Source organism: Eschrichtius robustus, chromosome 17 (genome assembly GCF_028021215.1).
Source record: "Eschrichtius robustus isolate mEscRob2 chromosome 17, mEscRob2.pri, whole genome shotgun sequence".
Classification (NCBI taxonomy): Eukaryota; Metazoa; Chordata; class Mammalia; order Artiodactyla; family Eschrichtiidae; genus Eschrichtius; species Eschrichtius robustus.
Window position 1 is genome coordinate 13,564,223 of NC_090840.1, and position 18,158 is coordinate 13,582,380.

At 35.9% G+C, this 18,158-nt stretch overlaps 1 protein-coding gene across 1 annotated transcript in view; it reads right to left on the reverse strand.

Annotated features, from left to right (window-relative positions):
- The window catches only part of CPA6 (carboxypeptidase A6), a 263,728-nt gene that overhangs the window by 216,424 nt on the left and 29,146 nt on the right, over positions 1–18,158 (reverse strand). The window lies entirely within an intron of this gene.

Genomic DNA, 18,158 nt, shown 5'->3' on the forward strand with positions numbered 1-18,158 from the left:
CTTGAAACCCTCTTCACCTCTCTTTCCCCATTTGCTGAGGGGTGCAGAGGGTCCATTGCAAAAGTCTGAGGCTTCAGAAGATGGCAGCAAAGATGCAAAGAGCTTGGATCCCTGAATAACTCTGTGGAATAGAGCACCCTTAGCCCTCACACTGTGTCATGAGCAAGAAACAAATCTTTTCTTTTTTTAAAGATATATCTATAATATTTATTAAGGTATAATTTTATACAGTAAAAAGCACAGATCTTATATGTTCAATTAGGCAAGAGCAACAAACAAATCTTTAGTGCTCCTCATATATTTCTGTGCCTATGATGGTTTGTGATATTTAAATTCAAGATATAAATATCTCTGTTAAATACTTTACCAAGTTACTTCACTGTCTTATATTTTTAAATTTTTCTAATGTTTATCTACATAGCACCCTGAACGTTGAATAGACTTCGGGAAATTGGCTTTTAGTGAAAATAATCTACTACAGGCCCATTTTAGAAAGAAAATATTACCTGTAAGGACCAAAACATGAACTGATAAATTAAAACGAAACCCCAAACAAATCTTTGGTATCAACTCCAAAACCTTTTTGATTGATAGAGAATAATTCCCTTATGAACTATGCTGGAGTTGACACATCATCTTTTTGTCCTAGAGGATGCTTGTGAAGACAAAAAACAAGAGAGTAGTGAAAAGTTGAGGGTGATGAAGGGATATTTCACTTGTTAAAGTGTGAACTATGTGCTGGCAGCTGCTTGAAAATATAATTTATTTTCATAAGTCTAACATAATGCATTTCATCACTGTACTATTTTTATTGAAACTGTTCTGTAAAGAATTTTAATGACGAAAAGTAAACATTTTTACCCTATTGAGATTTCTAACAGTGAAGTTTATCTTTCTTGTTGTAATTTATTATGTATATATCATGTATTCCTTAGCTATATGATTTCAAGAGTGGGCATGCTAGGCTATTTTTCATTAAAGCTAGTATCACACAGAAATGCTGACGCTTAACTGATGGGTTTATTAAGTGGCAACAGGTCCTATTAGTAGGAAGTTAGTGTACTTCACCATTAAATCATAGGTCTCCTTAAAAGTGTCGACCTCTTTGCTTCAAATTAGGGCACAGATAATCAGTTCAAATTAATACCCAAAGTAGTTCACGTGTAATATTTATGGGCTGATAATATGCTAGAGCTATAAAAGTAGATATATATTCACTAAGAGTCATACCAATTAGCATAGACCCATAAGCCTAGGGCACAAAGGACTCTAGTGAGGGGCTAGTTCACACAAGCAGGAATGGAAACCTGAATAAAAATTCCAACATTGACTCGGGGGCCCACCATTATTGTCCATCTCTCGTTAGTGAGGCTGGTGGCTTCAACGTTATCAGTGCAGTGGCGACCATGAAAAGGTTGGTCCCAAACAGGAAAATAACTGTGAAATGAAATTCCTTCTGTTTTCCATGCAGCATTCGTAAACTGTGTGACCCAGGATCGCCATTTTTTTTTTTTTTTTCTGCAGCACTATCTTAGGGAACAAATGATAGGATACTCACAGCTATTACTAGAGTTCCCCCACCACACACACATACCTTCCACCAGTACATCTTTGGTCAAGCCAACAAACTTAATTAGGGACTTTGAAAACCCCCTAGTGCATAAGCTATCAGGAGAAACAGGACACTCATAGAAGGTAGAACAAACCATGGACCATGGTGGAGTCAGGATCTCTGGTTTACTCCTGAAATTAGTGGAAGTTGGGCAAAGGGGCCACATTTCAAGTCATCGAGATTACTTGATGAATGGATGGTCTCATATATAGGTGAGTTCCTGTTCTAGAGAACTTTGAAAAAGTTCCTTAAAAGATTTGTTCCCAAAAGACCTGCTTGAAAGCATACCTACAAGGCCCAATAGGGACCTTACTCTGCACTGTCCTCTAGGGCAGTGCTTCCTAAACTTTCCACATCATAGCACACATGGAAAATGACAGCATTAGTATGGGATACTTGGGGAAACAGGAATTTGGAATCCTGGGTGAGGAGGAGGTGACAGGCAAACTTAAGGTTGATAAGATGGATTTCCCAGCACATAGTTTGGAAGCTCTGTTCCAGAGAAGATGAATGAGTAATACTGAGGGCCTAGTGAGAGGTCTAGAATCTATTAAGTAATAATAACAGTAATAGAAATAGCTATCATTCATCAAATCTAACCATGTGCCAGCCACTGTACCCAATGCATTAGGTACACTATTTCTTTTCATCTCCAAAATAATCTTATAGACTCTACTTCTGGTAATGACAGCATGAGAAGGTCAGATAACTATTCTCCATAGAAAATGACTATACACTGGACAAAATTATTAATGACAATAATTTCAGGACACTAGAAAACCACTAAAGATAGGCAACAACTTGAGAAATGTTTACTCATGAGAAACTGATACTGCATTGAATTATGAGTTGGCAGCTTTCTTGGGGGGAGGGGGTCTGGGATTATTCCTATCTTCCACCAACTGCCCAACGTGGGCAGTGAAAATCCACAGGTTTATCAGCTGGAAGTGACAGATGCGGTTATGAGCAGGTGTCAAAGCAGCCAAAAACTTGAGAGAGATTTTGGATGTGAGAAAACTATAGAAGAGCTGATATAATAAATGTTCCTGGCTGACTGCTAAACTATGTGTGCTCATTTGATACCCCAGGGAACCTAACAAAAATTAAAAGCAGGAGGGCTTGTGAATTTGCCACACCTCTGAATGTGTACTGCCATCCACACCAGAAGAGGGTAAAAGAATTACTGGCTTCAAGTCTCTGAGCCTAATCTTTGCCCAAATTATTGTCTGACCTCTAAATTAAAGGTGCAAGGGAGAACCGCCCCCCGCCCTCCAGCGGCCCCCTAAGAGATCCTGGTTTAAAAAAAGAAAAAAATAGCAGTTGGGGATTTTAGTTTAACTGTAGACATATTAATAATTTAAAAATCTAAAACCTCTTCAAAGGGCAAAATGCATTCCAGAGTCACTACAAGAATTATCCATAAATATTTTCTAATTTTCAACCAAAGATTATGAGATGTGAAAATGAGCTGGAAAGTATGATACATATTTAGAAAAAAAGGTAATCATTAGAAACTGACTTTGAGTGGGCTCTGATGCTGGATTTAATAAAAAGATTTCAAATAGCTGTTATAAATATGTTCAAAAAATTAAAGGAAATTACGTTCCAGAAATTAAAGAAAATTAATAATGAGTAAATAAATAGTGAATACAAAAAAGAAAAGTATAAAAAGAGCCAAATGGAAATTTTAGAGATGAAAAATATGTTAACGAAAGTGAAAAATACATTGCATAGACTCACAGATTTGGGATGGCAGAGAAAAAAATAGTCAATGAATATAAAAGTAAATAGAAATCATTCAATCAAAAAACAGAGCAAAGAAGACTGAAGAAAAATAGAGCCTTGAAGATCTGTGGGTCAATATCAAACATTGCAAAATACATGTAATTAAAATCCCAGAAGAACAGGGGAAAGATAAGAAAATGATTAAGGAAAAAATGGCTCAAATCTACCCAAATTTGGTGAAAAACATTAATTTACAAATCCAATAAATTCCATAAATCTAAAGTAGGATAGACCAAACGAAATACACCTGGACATATGAGTCAAGTTTTTGAAAGCCAAAGATAAGGAGAAAACCTTGAAAGCAGCAAGATAAAAATGACTCAGCACATAGAGGGATACAATGATATGAGCAATGGCTATCTTCTCATCAGAAACAATGAAGACCACAGATATTGGAATGGCATATTCAAAGTGCTGAAAGAATAAAACCCTGTCAGTCAAGAATTCTCTTTCGAAATGGGAACATATTGTATATGTATAACTGATTCACTTTGTTATAAAGCAGAAGCTAACACACTATTGTAAGGCAATTATACTTCAATAAAGATGTTTAAAAAAAAAAAAGAATTCTCTTTCCAGGGAAATGATTATTTCAAAATGGGAGTGAAATAAAGCCATTTACAGGTAAACAAAAACTCAGCAAATTGCTAATGGACCTGTGCTACAAGAAATGCTCCTTTAAAAAGCCCTTCAGACTAAAGGGAAGTGAAACGAAAAGGTTACTCAGATTCAGAGAAAGGAATGAAGAGCACTGGAAATGTGGAAATACAGGTATATGTGGTATGTGTATATGTACATATATGTGCATGTATATACACAAATACACATAACATATGCATACATACATTTATTTCTACTCTCACAATTTTGTCTTTCCTTTCTGAGCTTCTTTAAAACATATATGACTTCTTAAAGCAAAAGTAATAAAATTGTGTTATTGGGTTTAAAACTTATATACATGAAGTACATATGACAAAATAGCAAAAGAGAATGGATGTATAGATCTTTATCAATGTAGTTCCTACATTTTATGTTAAAAAAGTCAGTATTAACATGAAATAGGTTGTTAGAGTTAAAAAATGCCTACCGTAACAGCAAAGAAACAGAGCTACAAATTTAATAGAGAAATTAAAATGTCATACAAAAATACTTATTTTACAGAAAGAATATAGAAAAAGGTGATGAGAAACAGAAAATAATAAAATAGAGAACTAAATCCAATTATATCAAAAATTATGAATTAAACACTCCAGTCAATAGGCAGAGATTGTTAGATGAGATTTTAAAAAGCAAGATACAGACACTTTAAAGTCAAAAACAGATGGGTTGAAAGTTAAAAGATGGAGGAAGTATACCAAACAATAAATATATGATAGCTGTAGTACACAAAATAGACTTAAAGGCAAATAAAATTACAGGAAACAAAGAGGTACATTCCATGTTTTTCAAAGGGTCAATACAGCAGGTAGACATAACAATTATAAATGCATATGTATCTAACAACAGAGCTTCAAAATACATGGAGCAAAAACTGCTAGAATTAAAGGAGAAAGACAAATCAACACTTACAGGAGATCGACACTCTCCCCTCAGTAATTGATAGAACAAGTAGAGAAAAAAAAAATCGATGAGAATAGAGAAAACCTGAAAACTAGCAACAAACCTGACATGTATAGAACCCTCCATAAAACCAAGAGCAGAATATGCATTCTTAAAGTGCACATGGGATATTCACCAGGATAACCAAATGTTAGGCCAGAAAAAACTTCATAAATTTCAAAGAACCAAAGTCATACAGAATTTATTCTCCAATCACAATGGAATTAAATTAGAAACCAATAAATTACAGGGAGAATTAGGAAATAATCTTGAACTGAACGGAAATAAAAACACAATATATTAAAGTGTGTGGCATGAACCTAAAACAGTGTTTAGAAGGAAGTTAATAACTTGAAATGTTTATATTGGAAAGGAAGAATGGTTTAAAACAAATGGTCAAAGACTCCACCTTAAGAAATTTAATAAACAAGAGCAAATTTGATCCAAACTAAATAGAAAAAAAATCACAAAGTAAAAAGCAATGAAAATGAAAGATATAAATTAAGTCAGCAAAAAAAGTTGCTTTCTTGAAAAAAAAAATCAATAGATAAAGTGATCAAGAAAAAAAAATGTATACATTACCAGTATCAGGAATAAAAGAGAGGATATCACTACAGATTCTATAGACATTAAGAGGCTAATAAAAGAACATTATGAATAACTTTATGCCAACAAATTTGACAATTCAATGGAAAGGGAAAATGCCTCAGAAGACCAAAACTACAAGAAGAAACAGAAATTTTGAATACACTTTTATCAAATAAAGAGTTAAATTAGTAAGTTAAACTCCCTTATAAAGAAAGGCCAAAGCACAGATAACATCACTGGTGAATTGAAACAAATATTTAAGAAAAATAATATAAATATTAAATAAACTCTTTCACAAAACAGAAAAGAAAAGGACACTCTCCAACACATTTATGAGGTGAATATTATCTGGATATGAAAGCGAGACAAAAACATGAAAGAATAAAGAAACAATAGCCAAATATCTCCCCCAAAGACATTTGAAATGTTAGCAAGTCAAACAATATTTGAAAGGATCATATTACATGACAAAACAGGGTTTATTCTAGAACTAAAAGGTTGTCTTAATAGTAAAAAAAAAAAAAAAAAAAAAAAAAAATCGATAAAGGAATAGATTATATTAATGAAGGAAAATAATCATATGATCACACAATAGGTGAGAAAACTCATTTGACAAAATTAACATCCATTCCTGTTAAAAAAAAAATCTTAGCAAACTAGTAATAGATGGGAATTAGTCTTACAAAGAGCATCTATAAACATCCATTTATGATTTAAAAAAACCTCTCAACAAAGTGGGTATAGAGGGAATGTACTTCAACATAATAAAGGCCATATATGACAAGTCCATAGCTAACATCATACTCAACAGTGAAGCACTGAAAGCTTTTCATCTAAGATCAAGAACAAGCCAAGATGCCCACTCTCATCCTTTTATTGAACATAGTACTGGATGTTCTAGCCAGAGCAATCAGGTAAGAAGAAAAAAGTCATCCAAATCATAAAGGAAGAAGTAAAACTATCACTATTTACAGATGACATATTATATCTGGAAAACCCTAAAGACCCTATCAAAAGATTATTAGAATAAACAAATTCAGCAAAGTTGTAGGATACAAAATCAATATACAAAAATCTGTTGCATTTCTATACAATGATAATGAACTAGCAGAAAGAGAAATTTAAAATCCCATTTACAATTAACCAAGGAGGTGAACATTCTGTACACTGAAAACTATAAGACATTGAGGAAAGAAATTGAAGTTGACACAAATAAGTGGATATTCTGTGCTCATGGATTGGAAGAATACTGCTGAAATGTCCATGCTATTCAAAGTAATCCTAAGATTTAATGCAATCCCTATTAAAATTCCAATTGCATTTTTCACAGAACTATAACAAACAATCCTAAACTTTTATGAGACCACAAAGGACCCTGAGTAACCAAGACAATCTTAAGAACAAAGCTGAAGGCTGATTTCAAACTATATTACAAAGTTAAAGTAATCAAAACAGAATAGAATTGGCATAAAAACAGACACATAGATCAAGGAACAGAAGAGAGAGCCCAGAAATAACTTACATGGTCAATTAATTTATGACAAAGGCACTAAGAATATACAATAGGGAAAGACAGTCTCTTAATAAATGGTGTTGGGAAAACTGGACAGCAACATGCAAAAGAATGAAACTGGACTCCTCTCTTACACCATACACAAATGTCAACTCAAAATGGATTAAAGACTCGAATGTAAGACCTGAAACCATAAAATTCCTAGAAGAAAACAGGCAGTAAGCTCCTTGACATTGGCCTTGGCAATGATTTTTTGGATTTGACCACAGGCAAAGGCAACAAAAGCAAAAATAAACAAGTGAGACTACATCAAACTGAAAAGCTCCTGCATAGCAAAGGAAACCATGAACAAGATGAAAAGGCAATTTACTTAAAGGGAAAAAAATTTGCAAATCATATACCTAGTAAGCAGTTAGTATCCAAAATATATAAAGAACTCATATAACTCAATAGTAAAAAAACAAACAATACAATTTAAAAATGGGCAGAGGATCTGAGTAGATATTTTTACAAAGAAGACATACAGATGGCCAAGAGGTGTATGAAAAGGTGCTCAACATCATTAATTATCAGGAAAATTCTATTCAACACCTTGATGGGATATCACCTCACACCTGTCAGAATGGCTATCATCAAAAAGACAAGCAATAAGAAGTGTTTGCAAGGATGTGGAGATAAGGGAACCCTTGTGTACTGTTGGTGGGAATGTAAATTGGTGCAGCCACTATGGAAAACAATATGGAGGTTCCTCAAAAAACTAAAAATAGAACTACCATATGATCCAGCAATTCCACTTCTGGGTGTTTATCCGAAGTAAAACACTAACTCAAAAAGATATATACACCCCCATGTTCACTGCAGCATTAATTACAATAGCGAAGGTATGGAAACAACCTACGTATCCATTGATGGATGAATGGATAAAGAAAATGAATGGATTTCACACACACACACACACACACAAATATTATTCAGCCATAAAAAAGGAAATTTTGCCATTTGCGACAACATGGATGGACCTTGAGAGCATCATGCTAAGTTAAGTAAGTCAGACAGAGGAAGACAAATACCGTGTGATATCACTTATACGTGGAATCCAAACAAAACAAAACAATACCAAAACCAATAATATGAGCTCATAGATACAGAGAACAGATTGGTGGTCACCAGAGGGGGTCAAAAAATTGCAGTAATAAATACATCACTGGAATGTAACGTACAGCATGGTGACTATAGTTAATGATACTGCGTTGCATATTTGAGAGTTGGAAAGAAAGTATATCTTAAAAGTTCTGATCAAAAGAAAAAATGTTGTAGCAATGTATGGTGATGGATTTTAACTAGACTTATTGTGGTGATTCCACAATATATACAAATATTGAATCATTATGTTGTATACCTGAAACTAGTATGATGTATTTCAATTATACCTCATTAAAAAAAAACAGAATCAATCTCTCACATCTGCATACTTAGAAAACTTTGTAGTAGAATTTTCTACCATGCTAACAAATATCTCAAATGAAGACTTGTGAATTTGAAGCCATTAAAATATTTCAAAATTTAAAAAGAGCATCTATGAAAAACTTAGAGCTAATATGATACTTGAAAGACAGATTGCTTTCCTGCTAACATCAAGGAAAGGATGTTTTCTCCCACTACTTGTATTCAACGTTTTATTGGAGGTTCTAGCTGTTGAAATGAGGCAAGAAAAATATATAAAAGACATACAAGTTGGAAAGGAATAAGTAAAACTATTTATTCAGAGATGACATGACTGTACAAGTAAATATCCTAAAGAATTTACATAAAACTTACAAGAACTGATAAGTGAATTTAGTAGGGCCATAAGGTACATTGAGTAATGGCCCCCAAAGATATCCAGGTACTAATATCTGGAACCTGTGAATTTTACTTTATATCTACAAAGTCTCTTGTGCTATATGATTAAGTTAAGGATCTTGAGATGGAAAGATTGTTCTGGATTATCTATCTAGGTGGGTCCTAACTATAATCACAGGTGTCCATATAAGAGAAAGGCATAGGGAGATTTGACTACAGAAGAGGTGAAGGTGACATGGTGATGAAAGCAGTCTTTGAAGATGAAGGAAAGGGCCATATGCCAAGGAGACAGGTGGCCACTAAAAGCTGAAAAAGGCAAAGAAAGTTTTTTCTTCACAGCCTTCAGAAGGAACCAGCCCTGCTAACACCTTGACTTTAGCCCAGTGAAACTGAATTCTGACTTCTGATCTCCAAAACTGTTGAGAATAGATTTGTGTGTTTTAAGCTACTAAGTCTATGATTTGTAATAGTATCAATAGAAAATTGACACAGAGATCAATATAAAAATTAAATTTCTATATACTAGCAATGAAAATTCAAAAAATGAAAGATAATTCCATTCATTACAACATCAAAGACAGACTCAGGAATAAACAAATTATGTATAAAACCTCATAGAAAACTGTAAAATATCACTGAGAGAAATTTAATAGGACATAAACAAATGGAGATATGTACCATGTTCATGGGTTGGAAAACTTAGGATGGCAACTTTCCCCAAGTTGATGTATAGGTTCAGTGCAATTCCAGTCAAAATCTACAACACCTACAGATTTTTGAGGAATTGATAACATCTACAACACCAAAACAATTTTTTTTAAAGAGGAGAAAAGTTAGATGACTTATACTACCTGATTTCAAGACTTAATAGAAAATCGTGTAATCAAATAGCATGGTATTGGCATAGGAATAGAAATACAGATCAATGAAGAGAATAGAGAACCTAAAGAGACCCACGTTTATATGGTCAATGAATTTTTCAACAGAGGGGCCAAGTAACTTGATAGTGAAAAAAATATTTTCAATAAATTGTGCTAGAATAATTGGCTATCCACATGCAAGAAATGAACCTTGACTCTTACTCTCGTACTATACCCAAAATTTAAGTCAAAATGGATCATAAATCTAAATGTGAGAATTTTAAAACTATAAAACCTCTAGAAGAAAACCTAGGGAAAAAATTTTTCTGACTGTGGTTTTCTTAGATTTGACACCAATAACATTTTCTTTTCTGACTTGTGCTTATTGTGTCCTAGAAGAAAGAAATTGATAAATCAGACGCCATCAAAATTAAGAACTAGAAGAAACTGATAAATCAGATGCCATCAAAATTAAGAACTAGCTTTTTGAGATACACTATCAAGGAAATAAAAACACAAGCTACAGACTGGGAGGAAATACTCACAAAACATATCTAACCAAAGATTTGTTTCCAAAATATATAAAGAGCTCTTAAAAACTCACAGTAAGAAGACAAAAAAAACCTTAATTTTAAATTGGGTAAAATATTTGAACAGACTTTACACAATAGATATGTGTCTTTAAAAAATTCTTTTATGAACACTTCATAAAAGAGGTTATGTAATTTGGATGAAAACTCTACAGTAGAATATAAATGAATTGTCAGCAAGGCACAAAGAAGCTCAATATAATTGATCATTAGGAAAATGAAAATTAAACCCACATTGAGAAACCACTACGAGCCCACTAGAATAGCTAATGTTAAAGACTGACAATACCAAGTGTTGGTGATGATGCAAAGCAACTGAAACCCTCATGCCCTGCTGATGGGAATGCAAGATGGTACAGCTACTTTGAGCAGTTTGACTGCAAATTATAACATTAAATATAACTTATAACATGGCCCAACAGTTCTACTTCTAGGTATTTACCCAAGAGAAATAAAAACCTATGTCCAGAGAAATATTTTTATGCTTATTATTTATAGCAGCATTATTCATAATAGCAGAAAAATAGAAACAATGCAAATGTCCATCAACTGATAAAGAGATAAAAAATGTGGTTATTTATACAATGGAACACTAGTCAGCAATAAAAGGGATGAACTACTGATACAAGCTACAAACAAAATGAACGAACCACAAGACATCATACCAGGTGAAAGATAATAAACATAAAAGACTACATACTGTGTATTTCCAGTTATATGATATTCTGGAAAAGGCAAAACTATTATTACAGAAAGTATACAAGAGGTTTCTAGGACCAAGGGTAGGGCTAGGGATTGACAAAAAAAAAAAAAAGAGGTCCTATGGTACTTTATGGGGTGATGGATTTTCTAAAAATTTTCTAAATTTTTCTAAAACTAGATTCTGGTGGCAGTTGTCCAACTAATGACATTTACTAAGCTCACTAAATTGTATACTTGAGTGATTTTACTGAATGTAAATTATACCTCAAAAAACCTGTTAATGAAACCCACACAATTCTATGAGATAGATATTACTCCCATTGTAAAACAGAAAACAGTCTCAGAGAGATTGGGTGTCTATAGAGATTTTTGCTACTGTCAGAGGCAGTGTTTTCTCATGAGGAAAACAAGGCACAAGAGGAGCGTTAAAGTTCTGGCTTTGGGGCTTCCCTGGTGGCGCAGTGGTTGAGAATCTACCTGCCAATGCAGGGGACACAGGTTCGAGCCCTGGTTTGGGAAGATCCCACATGCTGTGGAGCAACTAGGCCCGTGAGCCACAACTACTGAGCCTGCGCGTCTGGAGCCCGTGCTCCGCAACAAGAGAGGCCACGACAGTGAGAGGCCCGTGCACCGCGATGAAGAGTGGCCCCCACTTACCGCAACTAGAGAAAGCCCTCACACAGAAACGAAGACCCAACACAGCCATAAATAAAATTAATTAATTAATTAATTTTAAAAAATTTCCAGCTTTGCCACTTAATAGTCATAAGACCTTAAGCAAGCCATTCAACTTTTCAGCTTTAGTTCCTTAATCTATGAAAATGACTTAAAGACAAACTACCTCCCTTATTATTTGTGTTTTGAATGAGATAAATGACATAAAGGACCAGACCCTTAGTAGAGCCTCAGTGAAAGTAAATTCCCTTCCCTTTCCCCTCTTGAGGGGGAAAAAAATCACTCAGTCTCTTGTTTAATAACCAGAAGAAGGATTTAGATTACTTTTAAAAAAATGGTATTTACTGAGGAAAAATAGGAATTTTTCATTAGAAGCCCTCTTGGACATTAGAGTTAGCTGGCCCTCAAATTCTACCCAGGTTCTTGCAGTCATGGAAAAAAACATACATGAAACTCATTTTACTGTATAATTCTTTCCTTCCCCCGTTTCACTTCTATGAAATCTGACATATAAAACTGTCAACACTTCACATAAGTTTCAATAAAAATCAAAATAAATTATGTATGTGTGTGTAACTCACATGAACATGAAAGAACATTATTTGAACCATGGCTTTTTGGTAGGAAGTAAATGAATGTTTGAAACCATATACTAAGATGGAGTCTTAAATGACAGTTTCAGAAATATCAGCTGTTCATTCAATTAGGTTCAGCAAATGATAGCCTGGCTGAAGTCACTAAATGAAAAATCTTACACGTTCTCAAAGAGCCCAAAGTATTTTATTATTTAATATTATTTAACTAGATAGTAATGAATGCCTTCCCTCTTCATTATGCGTGTCCATGGGGGGTTCCCATGCTTGACTGTACATAAAACAAAGACCCTCCACACCAGAAATTACAATTTCATAGGACAGATGTAATAAGTATTTAAAAAAATAACCTCTGGTGATTCTGGTGCAGATTATTCTGGACCATACTTAATTTATATGTACCTACTTCTCAAGGTCTTTCTCCCTCAGGACAGTTTTTCGTGATAATTCTAGTTCAGGGTTCCCAAGTGTGCTCTTAGGATATTAACTGGTATTATAAAGTAGGATTTATGACTAAATAAGTTTGAGAATACACTATGAGAAATACTCATTAAGTTTATAATGATCTACTTTTATACTTGCTGTTAGAAACAACTAGCACATATCAATGTTTCCTTATTCTGTGTCAATACTGACTAATTCACTGTTTTCTTGTTTTACTTCCTGTTTCAGGTATAGATCTCCTCACTAAAACCTGTAAGATCCTTGAGACAGGCTTATATTTTGTAAGTTCTTTGTGTCACACAAGGTGAACATGATAACTGATACTATCTAGGAAAGCAAAGAAGCTGATACACAGACTGTGTAGCTAAATGATATCATGATGCAATTAGTTAGAAAGGGCAAGAATGGTGCCTAGAAGTTCTATTACTACATTCCAGGTCCGGTTCCTTTTTCTTTCCTGAATATGGCTTCAAAGAAGTTTCCAGAGGAAACCATACATTTGAAAGACCAGACGCTTATGGCAGGCCACTCCACAGAAGGTAAGCAATGCAAGCTACTATATAGTTGACAGTAAAGAGAGAAAGACCTGGAAGAATGGCATGGTAGCAACCGTGACATTGTTGGAGTAACTTTTCCCAAATGCTAGTTCATTATGGCTTCTGGGCACTTGTAGCCATACAAAGGCAATGAAAAAGGGGTTAAGTAGAAAAACAGACAAGGTAATTAATTCACTAGCTAACAAGTTTTAAGTCCAAGCAGACTTGTGCCTAAAAATTGAAGCCATATTCATATTAACTGAGATGGATGAGCTTCAGAGATTAGAGAGTCCTCGAAAATTGTACGTAAAATTTTGTGTCTATTTCCATTTTGGAGGAGCAGGTACGTAACATTCATGAGAATCATAAGAAGATTCACAACTCAGAAGGCGTTTCTCTCACTCTGGTATAAAGATTTTATTTTGGCTAATACAACCATGAGGCTTACCAAACCAGGGTTTTTCTTATGTGTTTCTCCAGACAGTCTTTTAAGTTCATTTTAAACACGCTAATAGAGTAGCTCTAATAGAGAGGCACTATTTACAGACCTGAAGCTGTGATGTCTTTGCTGGTCTCTGGAGCCAGATGTTTATATATTGACTGAAAGAGGCTCACTGAATAATCTTGGTTACAAGGTTGAAGAGCACACATTCGTTTAGTTTTATAAATACCAGAGAGTTTATAGACGCTGAAAGAAAAGACACTATTTCTGGTAACTAACCTCAAGCTGTATTTGCTAAGCTAATATAAACTATTGTTCTCAATGAATATAACCATTTTCTCCAGCAATCATTGGGTGGCATTTCCCCCTGGACAATTAAAGTCTTCCTCAGTTCTTAGGTGAGCAAAAGATCTACAAGTCAACGGATGTTGTAATTCTTTTGGTATTTTTTCAGAGACAAAGGAATCATTAGATCTACAATTCCAAGTTTAAAACATTGTGGTATCATCAACAAATGTATGGGTAAAGTGGAGCAATTTTTCCCTAAGGACGATTTTTATAGCCCGGGTCTTCTGCCTTCACATTTCCTTCTAGTGATTTATGATGGGGTTTACGGTAAATATACTTTTATGCCTGAAACATCAACAACTAAATGTACTGACAAAAGAAAATGTAAAATAATTTGACTTCAAGGGAGTCGCATTTTATATATCATTATCTGGGAAGAAAAACATTCCAGAATAGGCAGGTGAATTTTGGTGGATCCAGTAAAAACATACTAGTATTCAAATGTAAAATTCTGACCACCCCTCCCCACTAATCATAGATTTGTGATGACTTATTTCCATATTCTCCAACTAACCTTTATGCCAGGAACACATAAAGCAAGCCAATGGCTGGGAATATACATATGTTCTATGACAATAGAATATTGTACACATATTAATTAGTGCCTATGGAAACAGTTATTTTTTCACTGAGGCACAGAACATATCCCAGGGTAATATCAGAGGAAACATGGTACAGTGGAGAGCGTATAGACTTTGAATTAGACAGAGTCATTCATTTATTCCTCATTTATATATTCCTCGTGGGCCCATTTGGTGCTAGGGAATAAAACATGAAACTCAGGGACACAGTCCCTGCTCCTGGAATTTAATAGCTTCCCTTCTGAGGATGCTACTTATGTACCAAGTAGTTACTTTGCGGGGCCTCAGTTACCCCATCTGTAAAAGGAAATAATAATATTCATTTCTCAGAGTGTTGTGAAGAGTACGCTTGACAAAGTATCTGGTTCAATATCTAACAGGTAATATTTTAAATCTGAATTATTATTAGACAGCTACTTAATTTTGAAGGGGTAGACACGCCATGACTGTGAAACGGTGGCAGATCAGAGAACATATTTCACGTTCTTTAAAGAACAAAGGGTGCAGCCACTATGGAGAACAGTATGGAGGTTCCTTAAAAAACTAAAAATAGAACTACCATATGACCCAGCAATCCCACTACTGGGCATATACCCTGAGAAAACCATAATTCAAAAAGAGTCATGTACCAAAATGTTCATTGCAGCTCTATTTACAATAGCCAGGACATAGAAGCAACCTAAGTGTCCATCGACACATGAATGGATAAAGAAGATGTGGCACATATATACAATGGAATATTACTCAGCCATAAAAAGAAACAAAATTGAGTTATTTGTAGTGAGGTGGATGGAGTTAGAGTCTGTCATACAGAGTGAAGTAAGTCAGAAAGAGAAAAACAAATACAGTATGCTAACACATATATATGGAATCTAAGGGAAAAAAAAAAAAGGTCATGAAGAACCTAGTGGTAAGACGGGAATAAAGACACAGACCTACTAGAGAATGGACTTGAGGATACGGGGAGGGGGAAGGGTAAGCTGTGACAAAGTGAGAGAGTGGCATGGACATATATACACTACCAAACGTAAAATAGATAGCTAGCGGGAAGCAGCTGCACAGCACAGGGAGATCAGCTCGGTGCTTTGTGATCACCTAGAGGGGTGGGATAGGGAGGGTGGGAGGGAGGGAGATGCAAGAGGGAAGAGATATGGGAACATATGTATATGTATAACTGATTCACTTTGTTATAAAGCAGAAACTAACACACCATTGTGGGGCAATTGTACTCCAATAAAGATGTTAAAAAAAAAAAAAGAACAAAGGGTGCAACAGCCCTACCCGATGGTTTCATGAAAGTGTTTATAGTCTAGTGATTATTTTCTTTTGCTAAACTGCATCTACCCTCAGAGGCCTTACACATAGCAAGAGAAATGCAAAAGCACTGAAGGGTTTAAACAGATCAAAACTTCAACGTAGGAATGTGTGAAACTGTGGCTAGAACCAAATTCAGGGGCGGTGAGCAAGAGAAGTTTCACTTATGGAGCTTTTCCTGGGAAGAACTGTAATTCCCTGTTAAGAGCAGAATGTTTTGACTTGTGCATCAGAATTACAGCAGATGCTGAACTGCAACTGAAGACCTGACTCGGTGGCTCCCAATCTTCTTCGGCACTTACAGACCTCTCTTTCCTCCCTCTTTCACGAACCCCAGGTTCGGAAAGATCATGTCTGCCGTGCACTGGAGAACTCAGGCACACAGTAAACCCTGCATAAGTGTTCGCTATTATTAGTATAACTGCTACTCTACTGAGTTATTAAATAATTTCTCCATTGTTTAGTAAAAGAATATTTTATATAATATTTCTCATCATGAGGACACAAGGAGCATTACCACATGATGCTAATACCATTTTTACCAAAAACCAAAGAAGCTCAAGGTCCTAATGACCTTGTGCAGCTTTACCATGGTAAACAAACAAAGGCCTTTAGGAAATACTGGAGCAGTTGAACATCCAGAAGCCCTGTCTGTATGCTTATGGGTCCAGGAAACCCAAGTTCAGAACCACTGGGTTTATTTTAAAGGTTCCTTTCCTTTCTGAAAAACATTTTAAATAGTCTCATATGAACCATAAGTTAAAGAGATGTAGGCATTGATCATTACTCTTTTCTTAATACTATAAAAATGATGAATGAGTGCTCCCTAACATGGATTCTTTTTGGAGCCTGGTCCACAGACAGCCCCATCCCTGCACTTTATCTATCTATAGGGCTGGGCCCCAGGCATTTGGTTTGAATTACTTGAATCTATATGCCTGACCTTGGCTGGCTGGAACATGGCCAAACAGACACCAAATTCTTTCTGCCTAGAATTTAGGATTTCAACTGTGATACACAGAGACTGCAAAGAAAGATCAAATGAACGCAAAGCTCTTAAAGAATGGTCCATGAACATGCCTCAAAGTCCCCAGAGTCTTGCCTGAATCCTTGCAACAAATTTCCCATTTTGGTCTAAAGTAGCTCAAATTGGCTTCTGTTACTTGCAAACAATAAACCCTTAAACAATACACAATTCAAATGCTAATTTGTTAGAAAACCCAGACTATCTATGATAAATAATACAGGAAATATCAGATTCATCAGGGCCTCTATGAAGAATTTGAAACAAACTTATTATAAGTACCAGCACTCATTTCCAGGGCCCCAGGATACAGGAGCAGGTGCTGTGCTTGGGCTGGTGATCACACTCAGATTAATCCAATTTGTGGAACTGGGTACCATCTCTCCTCCTCAGTATCTATTTGCATCAGCTCATTGACACAAGCCTAAGAAGGCTCCAGGTTTGCAGCAGGGGGATCCAAACTCTGTCTCCAACAGTAGTGTGTGTGTGCAAATGCTCATGGGCACACGTGTGTGTGCACACTCGTCTGAAAGATAGGCGAATCCACAGATTCGCCATTTCTCAAAGAGGGATGTCAGGTGCTGTGGGAGAGATTCAGGGGAAAGGGAGAGGGTGTCTGATGAGCCAGTCAGCAGTGAGTCTTGAACAGCCCGTGGGAAGTGGCAGCTGAATGAAAGACAGTCTGGCAGTACCGCAGTCAACACCTCGGTGGCACGGTTTCCCCAAGGAGAAGCAGTGGTGGACAGATTCACCACGCCGTGTAATAGTTTGGAGTCCAAGCTGACCTGCATTGCGATGGATCCCAGATCTCATAAGAGAAAGGATCTCTCTCGCTTTCTCCCCCTCCCTTTTCCCCTACCTCTGCATCCCACACCCAGTTCATCTGGCTTGGTGAGTGTGCAGCAACCCCCACTGATATGCACACTTGGGCTACTACCTGGAGTTGCTGGAATGGAAGTGAATCCCAGCTCAACCTGCGTGGAGCTGCCTCAGCTGCAGGGGACAGGGTCATCCCAGGGCCAAGGCAGGGACACAGCGGGGGCAGAGCGCCCTTACCCAGGCCTTGGTACAACTTAGAGAGAAACAGCGCAGCTGGACGACTGAGGCTGC